Source organism: Equus przewalskii, chromosome 18, assembly GCF_037783145.1.
Source record: "Equus przewalskii isolate Varuska chromosome 18, EquPr2, whole genome shotgun sequence".
Lineage (NCBI taxonomy): Eukaryota > Metazoa > Chordata > Mammalia > Perissodactyla > Equidae > Equus > Equus przewalskii.
The window spans coordinates 37446618-37459270 of NC_091848.1; the positions used below are offsets into that span (position 1 = coordinate 37446618).

The window sequence follows — 12653 nt, forward strand, 5'->3', positions numbered from 1 at the left end:
CAACGTGAGGAGTAGGGCTCTGAACTCCAGAGCCCGCGTTTTTAAGGACGATGTTATTATCCTGTCTACACAGTTTCGTATTTCTTCACTTACTGAACAAAATTGCACGTTAATTTGTTTTCTAATGTTGAAAGTGGGCGAGTTAAGTTTTTCACAAGACTTTGTTCAAGAAACAAAATGTATTCATTTGGGGGAATCTACTCGATTCCTTGCCGATTTTAATAACCACGTCAGAGAAGAAGAAAATTAATTTTAAAGACTACAGAGTTTTTCCAGTGCGTGGTCCTCCTTTGTCCTGTATCGAGTGGTCTTCCAGGGGAAAGTGCAAAAAAAAAAAAAAAAGAAAAAATCGGGAAAACACCCTGACCCCCAGCAGCGCGGCGCGCGAGGAGTCGGGACCGCGCGGGGGAAGGGGAGGTGGACCAGCGTGCTGCGCTCGGTTCCGCTCCGGATTCGCCGCGCCGGGCTCCCGGCAGGAGCGCGGGTGGGCGTGGCGGGGCAGACGGCAGGTCCATTCCCTGAGCGCGATGCAAATGACATGCAAATGAGCGCGTGTGCCCCGGAGCCGGCCGTCTGAGTCGCAGCCCGCAGCGCCGCGCTCTCGGCCGCTCGCCCTCCGGCGCGGTGGCTCCTTGCTCTCCCGCTCGCCCGCCCTGCCCCGCCCGGGACGCGCCTCGCCGGCTCTCCGCGCCGCCCGCTCGGCAGCCTGCGGCGGAGCGAACGCTGAGCCCGCGCTGCGCGCCCGCCGCCGGGGCGTCCCCGCCGAGCGCCGTGCCTCGGCTCCCGGGCTGCCTGCACCGCGCGGGTGAGTGAGCCCGCCCCACGCTTTTGTCCCGGCGCGGCCCCTGGAGTCGCTCTCCGAGGGTGGGGGTCGGGGTCAGGACCCTCCGTCGGAAGCGTGCCCCTGGCCCTCATGGAGCGGAGCTCTTACGTGCGGCGAGGAGTTTGGGCGGGGGTGGCGGGGCGCGTAAGGGGACTCCCCCAGCCACTCCAGGGAGCCCGGACTTCCTTTGGGGGAGGCGAAGCGCTTGGGGACAGTGATGCGATTGTCTCTATTGGCGTCTTCCGGAGGGATGTCTTTGATTTGAGGGGTGCGAAGCGCCGCTGGCCGCCAAGGAAGAGAGGGGGGCTCTTCTCCCCTCCCCAGCCCCTTGCAGAAGGACTTGGCGAGGTGGCGGCAGCCGCGTGGGCGGGGGTGCCATGGGAAGGTCCTCCCAGCCCAAATGTGACTCCGGGAAGGTAGGACGGTGAAGGCGGCCGCGGGGTCCCACCAAAACTGGGGCGTCGGAGTTGCAGTCTGGAACTCACTCCCGGCTCCTCACTGAAGCCCCGCGCCTGCTCTGCCTCGTCACTTCTTCTGAGGTTCCAAGGTTGAGGGACCCTTGTTCGAAGATCATCACGGCTGGAAAGTTTGGGATAAACTAATTCCCAGGAGGTGTTAGCTGTCACTGGCTGAGGGAGAACCCTCCCTGGAACTTGTGGCTGCTGACACGCTTCAGGACCCAAAGCACTGAAGTTTTAGGAGCGGTATTGCAGAGGGGAAGATGGGCTGATGGGGAGAGGTTTTCTAGAATTTTTGTTTTGGTTGGGGGGGGGGGGTGTACCCTCTATATCATAACCTGAAGGAGGGAGACCGAGCTCCTTTGGGGCCTAGAGGGAGTAAAAATCCATGTTGCCATTCAGGGAGCTGGCAGGGGGATACACCTGGACAGTGGGCATAGTGCCAGGCCTCAGGCCCTGTGGTTTTCGCCATCCCTCCTCTCCCCAAGTGCGGAGAGCAGAGTATGTGTGACGTCCGCGTCCCGGAGCCCAGCCCCAGCCTTCTGGCGCCTGCCCTAGAGCTGCACCCCCTTCCAAGCAGCGCTGTAGGTTCTTCCCTGCCTTAGTGGAATATTGCCTTTTGTCAAGGTGCACAACTTGTCAATAAATTATTTCCAAATGGGGGGCATGAGAGGACCGTTCGGGGAACCCCTCTACACTTCAAAGCATCAGGTATCCACAATGCAAGTCTCTGGGGGAAGCGTAGGTGCTTCTGGGAACCTTATTGGGTTCCTAAAGGGCATTTCAGGGTTTTTTTTTTCGTTTTACTTACATTCTTTCCCTCTTCTCCTCTACTGTCTCCTTTCTTTCCTCTTAAATTCTTGATCCCCTTCCCTTCTGTCTTCTGTGATCCTGTCTCAGTCTCCTTCCCTGCCCTGCACGCTGCAGGGACTGTGGAGGTGATGCTACTGGCACCACAGGGCCCTAGACCAGCTTGGGATGTTCGCTCCTAGTGCCCAGGGTGAGGTTGCCCCTTTGTCTCCTACCCTCAGTGGACCAAGAGCCTTGAGCCAGAGCAGGCGGGAGCTTGGGCAATTGGCCTGGGGCGGGGAGTGGCTGGACATTGGATGCTGGATTGGGTATTGGGTACTCTGGGGATTTGCACAAGAGCCTTTTCTCCAGGATTTGCATGTCTGTCCCTTCATTCACTAATGATACAAAAGGATGCTTGTCCTCACACATCCCTGGGCATTAGCTTGGAGAACCACCCCACAGTGGTGATGGACTTGTGTATTTGGTTTCTTTTGTGCAGTCGCTGGCTAGCTGAGGAGGTGGGTGACTGGGGCCTTGGAGCAGTTTTTCTTTGTGTGAGATTTGCTGACCCTCTCATCAGGAGACTGTTTCCTCTGGGGCCAGATCTCCAGAGACATGACAGAGCACTAGCACAAAGTTCCTGGTCTCCTTGGTGAGGTCAGGTGGACCCACCTGCTGCCTGAGGCTTAGACAGGTGTAGTCACTACAGAGCAGGGGCCCCCTGGCTGGTAGTTGCAGGGGAGTCTGCTGGGAAGGCTTGTTGGAAAAAGAGGCTGGCCCAGGAGGTACTGCGAGGAGAGAGGCCTGTGGAGGGGCCAAAGGTGGGGGAAGGGTCTTGGTCCCCACTGGCGAGGTCTTCTCCAGCCTCAGAGGAATAGATTGTGAATGCTCTGCGGTCACTGTGTACTCAGTGACTGCAAGAATGACCCCTTGCTTTTTTCCCCAAAACATGAATCTAGAGCCTGTTCAATAGAACTGGTTGGTTTTTTGGCTCTTGGCCTTTTAAGTGTCTCAGGAGGTGGCAATTTGAGAATGCAGCCCAGCCTGGGGGTAGGGGTCCAGAGACCCCCTGAACATGTGGAGTCTTATTTAGTATCTTTCTGAGAACAACACTTCTTGGCACTCCGGAAATATATACTGAGGCCACTTGGAAGCCTAACTGCCCTTCTCCCGATTCAAACCACACACACAGGTTGGGAAGTTGTTCATTCTTATAAGGTTCCTGTTCTGTCCTTTCTGTAATTGAAATATAGTGAAATTTGGAGAACAGCCCTTAAAAAGTAACCTTTCCCAACAGAAGACATTGTCCTCTCCCAACTTGACTCTTGTGTCATTTTGCTTTGACAGACAGAGGGTGCACCCAGAGAACCTGGGGCAGGGCCATCTGCATGGAAAACGTACCACTGGACACTTGGGTGGCATGTGGGCTTGGATTCGAGGAACCATCCAGCAGCAATTCAGAGTGAGGATGTTTCAGATGTCACTGGAATAGGCTCTGTGCCGTGTGACCTCTGTCCCCTTCCCTTTCACCCCTCTGGCATCCTGCCCCACAAGCACAGCAAGGTGAGTGTGCTGGGCCAGAATCTGCCCTGGGAGTCACTCACCTCTCCCACTTGTGCGATTCTATAGATGAATTCTCTGTCTGTCGAGTGTTGGCTGTTTGTTTGAAGCCAACAGGTTGAGCAAATGCAGTTCCCCTTAGAATCTCAAGGTAGATGGACTTCGCTGTTTGTCACTACAGGCCAGCAGGTGCATCCATCCTGCCTTGTGTACACCTGGTGTGCCAGGGTTGCAGCCCTTGTGACATGGCAAGTGACAGGCAGCCTGGTGGGGCTGAGGCAGGAGGGAGGTCCAGTAAGAACTGCTCCCTGTTTGCAGCTCATGGGGACAGGCTGGATTCCCAGATGCCCACACCACCTTCTTTTCATTGTCCTCCTGCTCACCGTCCCTTGGTGTCTGAGCCTGAATGCTCACAGTGGACACCCTACTAGCAAGCTGTGGGAATTTTTGTGTAGATCTGGCTTCTTGAATTTCCCAGTGTTGTCCCCACCGCCCACTGTTGGGACTTCTGTCTCCCTTTCTCCCCTCCCCTCTGCCCTTGGGTCCTGAGTGCAGAGCCCTCTGGAGATAAAAGAAACAGGACGAAGAGAGGATTTCCTTTTCTTTCAGATCTGTTTCTTGATTTCTCCCCCTAGCTCTGCTCCCCCAGATCTGACGGATGCTAATTTGTGAATGCAGGACCTTACGAGTTATTTCTTCTAATCTTTTGGGAATCAAACACTTACAGTTTTGAGCTTTCATAGTTGAGGATGCTGTTTATCTTTTTTGTTTTCAGAGGTTGAGATTTCTGGTAGAGAGTAGCTCTCCTTTGGATTTCTGGCAGGAGGGAGCCCAGGAGGGTAGAATGTGATCTTTGGTGTTAAACTGTCTTCAGAGCCATCCCGTTCACTGACTGGCTGCAGGTTCTTGGGGATGGTATTTCTCCTCTGTGAGTGGCTTCAGTTTCCACATCTGACAGTGAAGCTGGTTCTAAAAATCAAATGAATATGTGAACGTAAAGAGACACAAAAGAAGGAAAGCTATTACCATGCATATCAAGTGGTGTTCACTCTGTCTATGGAATGGCCTATACATCAGCCAACAAACAGTAATTATGGACCTACACTCCCTTGAGCCCTGTGGAGGTTTATGAAACAAAGGCAGTGTGCCCAGGAGACTTCAGGTCTATGTGGGGAAACAGCTAACACGGATGAAGTAATGAGAAAACAGCGACAAGTTCTGTGGCACAGACTCATTTAAGGGACTTAATGGTGGCAAGACATTCAGGGGCTGGAGTGGTCAGGACAGGCCTCAGAGGTGAGGAGGAGGGTGGGTGGGCCCCAGCCGGGAGAGAGGAAGGCAGGAACACCTGGCTCCAGGAGCCCTCAGCTCCACCGTGGGAACCTGGTGCAGCCCCTTTGGCCCTGCAGTGAGCTCTCAACCGTGCAGACCCGCTTGTCCTGAGACGTATTTTGGGGGCGGTTTTCCTTCCAGGCTTGTTTTCCTTCTGCTGCCCAGAATATTCCTGAAACAATTCCGTTTTAATTTTATACTGGATCAGAAATAATGAGAAGCAAATCTACAACCGGAGTGAAAGCCCCATCCCGCGCGAGACTTTAGGGTCCTAGGGCTGTGTTCTTCCTCATGCTGCATCCATTTATTGTAGCTCTTTTCCTGGTGCTGGAATGGCAGCCCTTTCGGCTGCAGGAGACCAGTCCACTTGACACCTGCACTTTACTGAGGTGGAAACCCTGGTCTGAGAGGCCAAAGGACTGCGGAGCTGAACCGGAAACAGCCAGAGTTCTTCCCACCTGACCCTGATGGAGGATGGTGATGGGAGGAGGAAGGCCTGACCTAGGCCAGAGGCATGGATGCGGATATGTTCTGTCATCTGCTCCACCTGTTTCTCCAGTCCTTGAAGGCTGTCCTCTTTAGCCTGAGGGTCGCTGGGGAGGGTTCCTTTATCTGGCCTGACTGTGATCTCTGCTATCTGTCTGCCTCCAGGAACCTTGGGTTTGCTCACACAAATTCCTCCTGCCCTTAAAGGCCTGGCCCCCATCCCACCTAACATCCAGACTCAACACCTGTGGCTGACGCTGTATTCTGGGTCTTCTTTGACTCTGGAATGCACCATCCGTCACAGGAATTTTCTCCCTTATGAGCAGTTCAAGGCTCTGGCCGTCTCTGCTGACCCTGGCAGGAGTGCTATTCTCCTTTTCTAGGGCTAGACGAGACGGAATGTTTTCCAAGGCTGTGTGAAAAGCCAGGAAGAGGCCAAGGCATGGAGTCCGCCCCAGCGCTGTGCAGGTCTCTGTGTGTGCGCCTGTAAATGGAGAGAAGAGCCCTTTCTTCGCTCACAGGAGGAGGCTGAGGGCAGGTGCACAAGTGCTCCGTAACCTCTCCTCGTGATGCCCTTGTGAGGCGTGGTGTCCCACTGGGCCACGAGCTCCTGAGGGCAAAGGCTCACCTTTGTGTCCTTATCCCAGGGCCTGACCCACCACAGGTGCTCGCATGTCTGGGTTGAAGGGCTGACTAAGGAGGTGAATGGAAGCGCTCAGCAGAAGATTCTGAGGGATTTCCTGTCTGCGGCTCCATAAGATGGCACTTTCCAATCATCGACCTCACTGCTTCAATTATGTCTTCTTTATCCTTCGGTATAACCTCATCCTAATTTTTCTCCTGAATTTGTGCATTTTCCAGCTAAGTACTAAGTCCATTCATAGAACATGCCTAAAGTGGACCTATTCCTACCTTTCCCCAACATCTGGGGAATGTTAGTGTCCAGGTTTTTATGTGAATATAGATTTTCATTTCACCTGGATCAACACCTAGGAGTGGGTGGGATTGCTAGATGGTGTGGTAAGTGTTTTATAATAAAATGCCAAACTGTTTTCCACAGTGGCTGTACTGTCATGCATTCCTACTAGCCACGTGTGAGGGTTAGAGTTTCCACATCCTTGTCAGCACTTAGTATTTGTCAGATTTTTAATTTTAGATGTTCTAATAGGCATAGTCTTATCATTGCAGTTTTAATGTGGGTTTCTTTAATTACTAATGATGCTGAGCATCTTTGTTATTTGGCTTATTTTCATCTATATCTCTTCTTTGGTGAAGTATCTATTTAAATCTTTTGCCCATTTTATTGGATTTTTTTTTCTATGGTTGAGATTTGAGATAGAATTCTTTTTATATTCTGAACACGAGTCCTTTATCAGGTACATGTTTGGAAAATTTTTTCTCACTGTCTATGGCTTGTCTTTTTGTTCTTTTAACAGTGTCTGTTGCAGAACAGAAGTTTTTAACTGTAATGAAGTCCAATTTATTAATTTTTTTTTTTTGAGGAAGATTAACCCTGAGCTAACTACTGCCAATCCTCCTCTTTTTGCTGAGGAAGCCTGGCCCTGAGCTAAGATCCGTGCCCATCTTCCTCTACTTTATATGTGGGACGCCTACACAGCATGGCGTGCCAAGCGGTGCCATGTCTGCACCTGGGATCTGAACCGGTGAACGCCGGGCCGCCAAGAAGTAGAACATGCACACTTAACCACTGCGCCACTGGGCTGGCCCCCAATTTATTAATTTTTTAAAATGTATTCTTTTGGTGTTATATCTAAGAAATATTTACCTAAGATGAGGTCATCAAGATTTTTTCCAGTGCTTTCTTTGCTATGTTTTATAGTTTTAGGTTTTGTATTTAGGTCTGATCCATTTTGAGTTATTTTTTGTACATGATACAAGTTATAGAGGTTCTTTTTTGTGTATAGACGTCCAATTATTCTAGCATCACAGTGAAAAGACTATCCTTCTCCTACTGAATTGCTTTTGTATCTTTGTTAAAAATCAATTGAGCATATATGTGTGGGTCTATTTCTGATTATTCTGTTCCATGGGTTTATGTGTTTATCCTTTTAGCAATACCACGGTATCCAGATTATTATAGCTTTATTGTAAGTTTCAAAATCAGGTAGCGTGAATCCTTCAACTTAGTTCTTCCTTTTCAGAATTGTTTTGGCTGTTCTAGATCTTTCCTTTCGTATATATTTCAGAATCATCTTATTGGTCTCTACATAAAATCCTGCTGGAAGTTTGATTGGTATTGTATTAAATCTGTAGATCAGTTTGAGGAGAACTGACGTCTTAAGAATATTGGATTTTCCACTACATAAATAAGCTATATCTCTACATTTATTTAGGTCTTCTTTGATTTCTTCATTAATGTTTTATAGTTTTAGCATATAAATATTGAACATATTTTGCTAGATTTATAGCTATGTATTTCATAATTTTGGTGCAATTTGTAAATAGCACTTTTAGTAGAATTCTGTTTTTTAGTTGTTCATTGCTAGTATATATAAAAACAATTTGTTATTTTAATGGGTTTTAAAAAAATTTAAATCAGAATAAAGTGCAGCAAAATACATACCTATAGAATTTGGAAATTAATATAATTAGTATACACTTATTGGTGGTTAACCAACAAATAAAAATATGTAATTTATATAATTTAGGAGGCCAGAATATACAGCCAATTATCAGCTGTTGTCTGCCTCTTAACTATTTTCTTGAGGTTTTTTTTTTTTTTTTTGACTGGGAAAGATTCTTGCTGAGATAACATCTGTTGCTAATCTTCCCCTTTTTTTCCTCCCCAAAGCCCCAGTTTATAGTTGTATATTCTAGTTGTAAGTCCTTCTAGTTCTTCCTTGTGAGCCCCGCCACAGCATGGCTACTGACAGACGAGTGGTGTGGTTCCATGCCCAGGAACCAAACCCAGGCCACTGAAGCAGACCATGCTGAACTTTAACCACCAGGCCATCAGGGCTGGCTCCTCAGTTTTCTTTTTTAACAATTGATTTTTGAATATTGATCTTATATCTTGTGACCTTTCTAAACTTATTTTTTAGTTCTAGTAGCTTTTTTGTTGATTTTTTGGAATTTTCTACATCAATAATCATGTCATCAGTGAATAAATACAGTTTTATTTTCAATCCAATTTGATTTTTATTTATTTATTTTTGTCTTACTGTGCTGGTGAGGATCTCCAGTATGAAGTTAAATAGGAGTGGTGAAAATGGACATTATTTCCTTATTTCCAATCTTAAGGAGCAAGCGTTCAGTCTCATACCATTATATTTGATGTTAGCTGTAAGGTTTTTGTAGATATCCCTTATCAGGTTGAGGAAATTCCCTTCCACTCCTAGTTCGCTGAAATTTTTGTCGTGAATGGATAGTGATTTTTTTTTAAGCTGCTTTTTTTGGATCTATTGAGATGATTGTATTTTCTTTTCTTTTGTCCACGAGTTGGCAGACTTTTTCTTAAAGGGCAGGTATCTTAGCATGTTCAGGCTGCTACAACAAAAACCACAGACTGAGTAGCTTATAAACAACAAATATTTATTCCAGTCCTGGAGGCTGGGAAGTCCAAGATTAAGGTGCCAGCATGCTCACATTTAGGTGAGAGCCCTCTTCCTGGTTCATAGCCAGCACCTTCTCGCTGTGTCCTCACATAGTGGAAGAGAGCTGGGGAGCTCTCTGGAGCCTCTTCTGTAAGGGTCTAATCCCATTTGTGAGGGCTCCACCCTCATGACTTAAGCACTTTCCTAAGAGCCCACCTCCTAATACCATCATCTTTGGGGGTTAAGATTTCCGTCTATGAATTTTGGGAGGACACAAACATTCAGATCATAGCAGTCAAATAGTAAATATTTTAGGCTTTGTGGGCCAGAAGGTCTCTATTCAACTCTCTACTCAACTCTCATAAGGTCTGTACTCAATGGCTCAACTCCGCCATTGTAGCATGAAGGCAACCATAGATAATACATAAATGAATGGATGGGGCTGTGTCTCAGTAACTATTATGTACAAAAACAGCATAGTTTGCTGACCCTTGCTTTAGTCTATTGATACACTGAGTTACATTAATTGATTTTTGAATGTATAACCAGCCTTACATTCCAGGAGTTAACTCCACTGGGTCACCATATTTTGTTAATCTTTTTATATATTGCTGGATTCAATTTGCTAACATTTTGTTGAGGTTTTTTTGTGTTTATGCTCATGAAAGATATTGGCCTACTTCTTTCTTCTTGTAATGTCTTTGTCTGATTTTGGTGTCAGAGTATTGGTTGCCTCATAAAATGAGCTGGGAAGTGTTCCCTCCTCTTCTGTTTTTGGGAAGAGTTTGTATAAGAATGTTATTATTTGTTCTTTAAATTTTTGGTTGAATTTACCAGTGAAACCACTTGAACCTGGAGTTTTTTTGCAGGATAGGTTTTTAACTACAAATTAAATTCTTTAATAAATACAGGGCTGTCCAGGTTATCTGTTTCTTCTTGGGTGATTTTTGATAGTTTGTATTTTGGGGATAATTTGTCTATTTCATCTAAAATGTAGAAGTTATGGGCAAATATTATTTATAATATTTACTTATTATCCTTTTAATGTCTTTAGGGATTGTAGTGATGTCTCCGCTTTCATTCCTGCTATTTATAGTTTGTATCTTTTTTGCTCTCTGTCGTTCTGGCTAGAAGTTTGTCAACTTTATTGATCTTCTCAAAGAACCAGCTTTTGGTTTCATTGATTTTTCTCTATTATTTTTCTATTTTCAATATCCTTGGTTTCTTCTCTTCCTTGGTTTCTTCTCTTCTCTTTATTTTTATTCTGCTTGCTTTGATTGATTTGCTCTTCCTTTACCAGTTTGCTAAAGTGGAAGCTTAGGTCATTGATTTGAGACCTCCAGGTTCTCCTGTTCTGGGACAATTGGATTGGGAAGAGGAACATGGAGGTATAGAACCAGTGTTTCCACCTCCAAGCATTTATTATGAAAGCGCTAGTAAAAGCCTGTGCCAGATTCTTCCAGAGAGCCCTAAGGCTTCTGCCTGGGGTTGTGGCAGTGGGAGGGGGGAGCAGAAGTCATACCTTGGACTGATTTTCTCATGGAAGGCAGTGGCCTGGTCTTCCAGCCCTGGTAGTCTGGGACCCTGATGCTCATCCACCTCCCAACCTGGTCTCTAGATCAGAGAGTAGAGGGAGGTGGAGTTGCTGCAGTTTTATGAGTGAAAGGGCTCTCCCGCAATAGTATAGAGCAAGGGTGGGCATACTTTTTCTGAAAAGAGCTGATAGTAAATATTTTCAACTTTGCAGGCTATTCCATCTCCGTTAAAAGTATTCAGTTCTGCCATTGTAGCACGAAAGCAGCCACAGATAATGTGTAAATGAATAGGCATGGCTGCGTTTCAGTAAAACTTTATTTACAAAACAGACAACAGGCTGGATTTGGCCACGGTTTGCCCCTCCTTTCTTTAGTCTCATAATGTGAATTACACTGATTGAATTTCAGATGTTGAACCAGCGTTTGCAATCTCTAGATAAACTCCACTTAGTTTAGAGCATCTGGTCTGCATCTGGCCCTGTCTTTGTTTCTTAGCTTGCGTTGTCACCCAGCTGTGAGCTTCTCAGGAGCAGGACCACCATAGTACCACCTCTTATCTCGCATCAAGCATATAGTGGATGGCTAGTAAACATTTGTGGCTCGCTAGAAACAACTGTGCACGTTGATGGTGCTTTTGTTGAATTCCCTTTATGGTCCCGTCAGGGGCCCAAGGGAAATGGGGGTTGTGTGGAGGAGTTGGGACCAAGTGCTGTCACTGCAGGCGCAGGCTGATCTTTCATTTTGGAGCCTATTTTGGAAACATGACTTAAGTTTGGTCTGTGGGGCGCTGCTTTCTAATTACTTTCTCCTTTTCCTGAGGGTTGTGGTTGGCACAATGGCTGCCAGGCCCAGGAACTCAGGCATCCAGATGCCAGCCCAGTGCTGGTGTTTTAAAAGGGCTTAACCGACCCCTTTTCAGGGCCGCGGTCTCCTTTTACAGAGGGGTGTGCCGGTGTGTGGGAGAGGTGGAGCAGGAGGGGCCGAGCCTGTCTGGCTCCTGAGTGTGAGCACTCCTGACCTTCATGTCTGTGATCAGCTGTGTTGACCACAAAGTGCCATGGCGACATGGTGCGCCAGGCCAGTTTTGCACAGGCAGATTGCAGACTCCGTCTCCGTTGCTTTTCCTCGTTGATTGGGAGAACTGATGCATAGCTGATGGGAAGGGTCTGGGCTTTACAGCTAACAGACCTGGGTTTGAATCCTGGCTCAACAACTTATTAGATGGGTGACCCTGGGAAGTTATTTAACTACTCTTAAATTCTGTTCACTTATTTCTAAAATGGAGATGTACACAACCTCCCACCATTGTGAGGGTTACGTTACCCTCCACCCCTACTCTCTCTTGCATAATTGCCTGATGTTTCATGGTGCAGGACCCTAGGACCTGGCAACAATAATAACCCTCCTTTACACAGGTGTGCGCCCTGACTGCTGGCAGAGCATACTGCACCTCACAGCAGGGAAGGGTGAGGAGAGTCCTCTCTGAATGCTCTCAGAGTGCCCTCACCTCTTTGTGCTCTCCGGGGTCTCTACTTTCCTCTTGCCGCGGTTCCAGAACCCTGGGTACAGCTGTAAGGAGATGAGGCCCCTCCCTGTCCTGCAGAAAGTCAGTGACTTAAGGAAAGTGCTGCTTCCAGGCCCACCCTGCCCAGGTTCTGGAAGAATCAAACCAAGGCTTTTACTAGAGAGCTCATAAAGCGTGGTGAGGATCAAGAACTAGATACCATTCCAATTTTGTCACCCCGAGGTGGTTTTATATGATCATACCTTAAAACAACATTAAAACACAGATCTGCTTGTAACCAGCCTGGTTAAAAAACAATCTTAATCCTCTACTACGTAAAAGATAAAATTCTGGCTGTTCAACTTGGCATGCAAAATAGGCCCAGACTCCTGCCACATAAGATATTCAGAGTTATCATTGAGTGGCTGTGAGTGCTTTTCATTTGGATAACGCTTTATAGTTTACTTAAGGTTTTCACACGTTTTGCGTTTAATCTTTGTCAGTCTTATGATGTTATCCTCGTTCCCATTCTAGAGGCTTAGGGAAGTTGGAAAGGGAAGGAAAAAAAAGGGAAAGTTGGAAAGAACTTGCCCAATTCCATATGGCCAC

At 47.1% G+C, this 12653-nt stretch overlaps 1 protein-coding gene across 6 annotated transcripts in view; it reads left to right on the plus strand.

The window, feature by feature from the left end:
- The first annotated feature begins 542 nt into the window (after positions 1 to 542).
- MYLK (myosin light chain kinase) overlaps positions 543 to 12653 on the plus strand; it is a 258792-nt gene continuing 246681 nt past the window's right edge. For 2 of the 6 annotated variants that reach the window (XM_070583722.1, XM_070583726.1), the window contains exon 1: positions 543 to 805. The gene's annotated coding sequence lies outside the window, so the exon portion shown is untranslated. The remainder of the gene's footprint in view (positions 806 to 12653) is intronic. The other 4 variants (XM_070583730.1, XM_070583738.1, XM_070583729.1 and 1 more) reach the window with 3 other exon arrangements.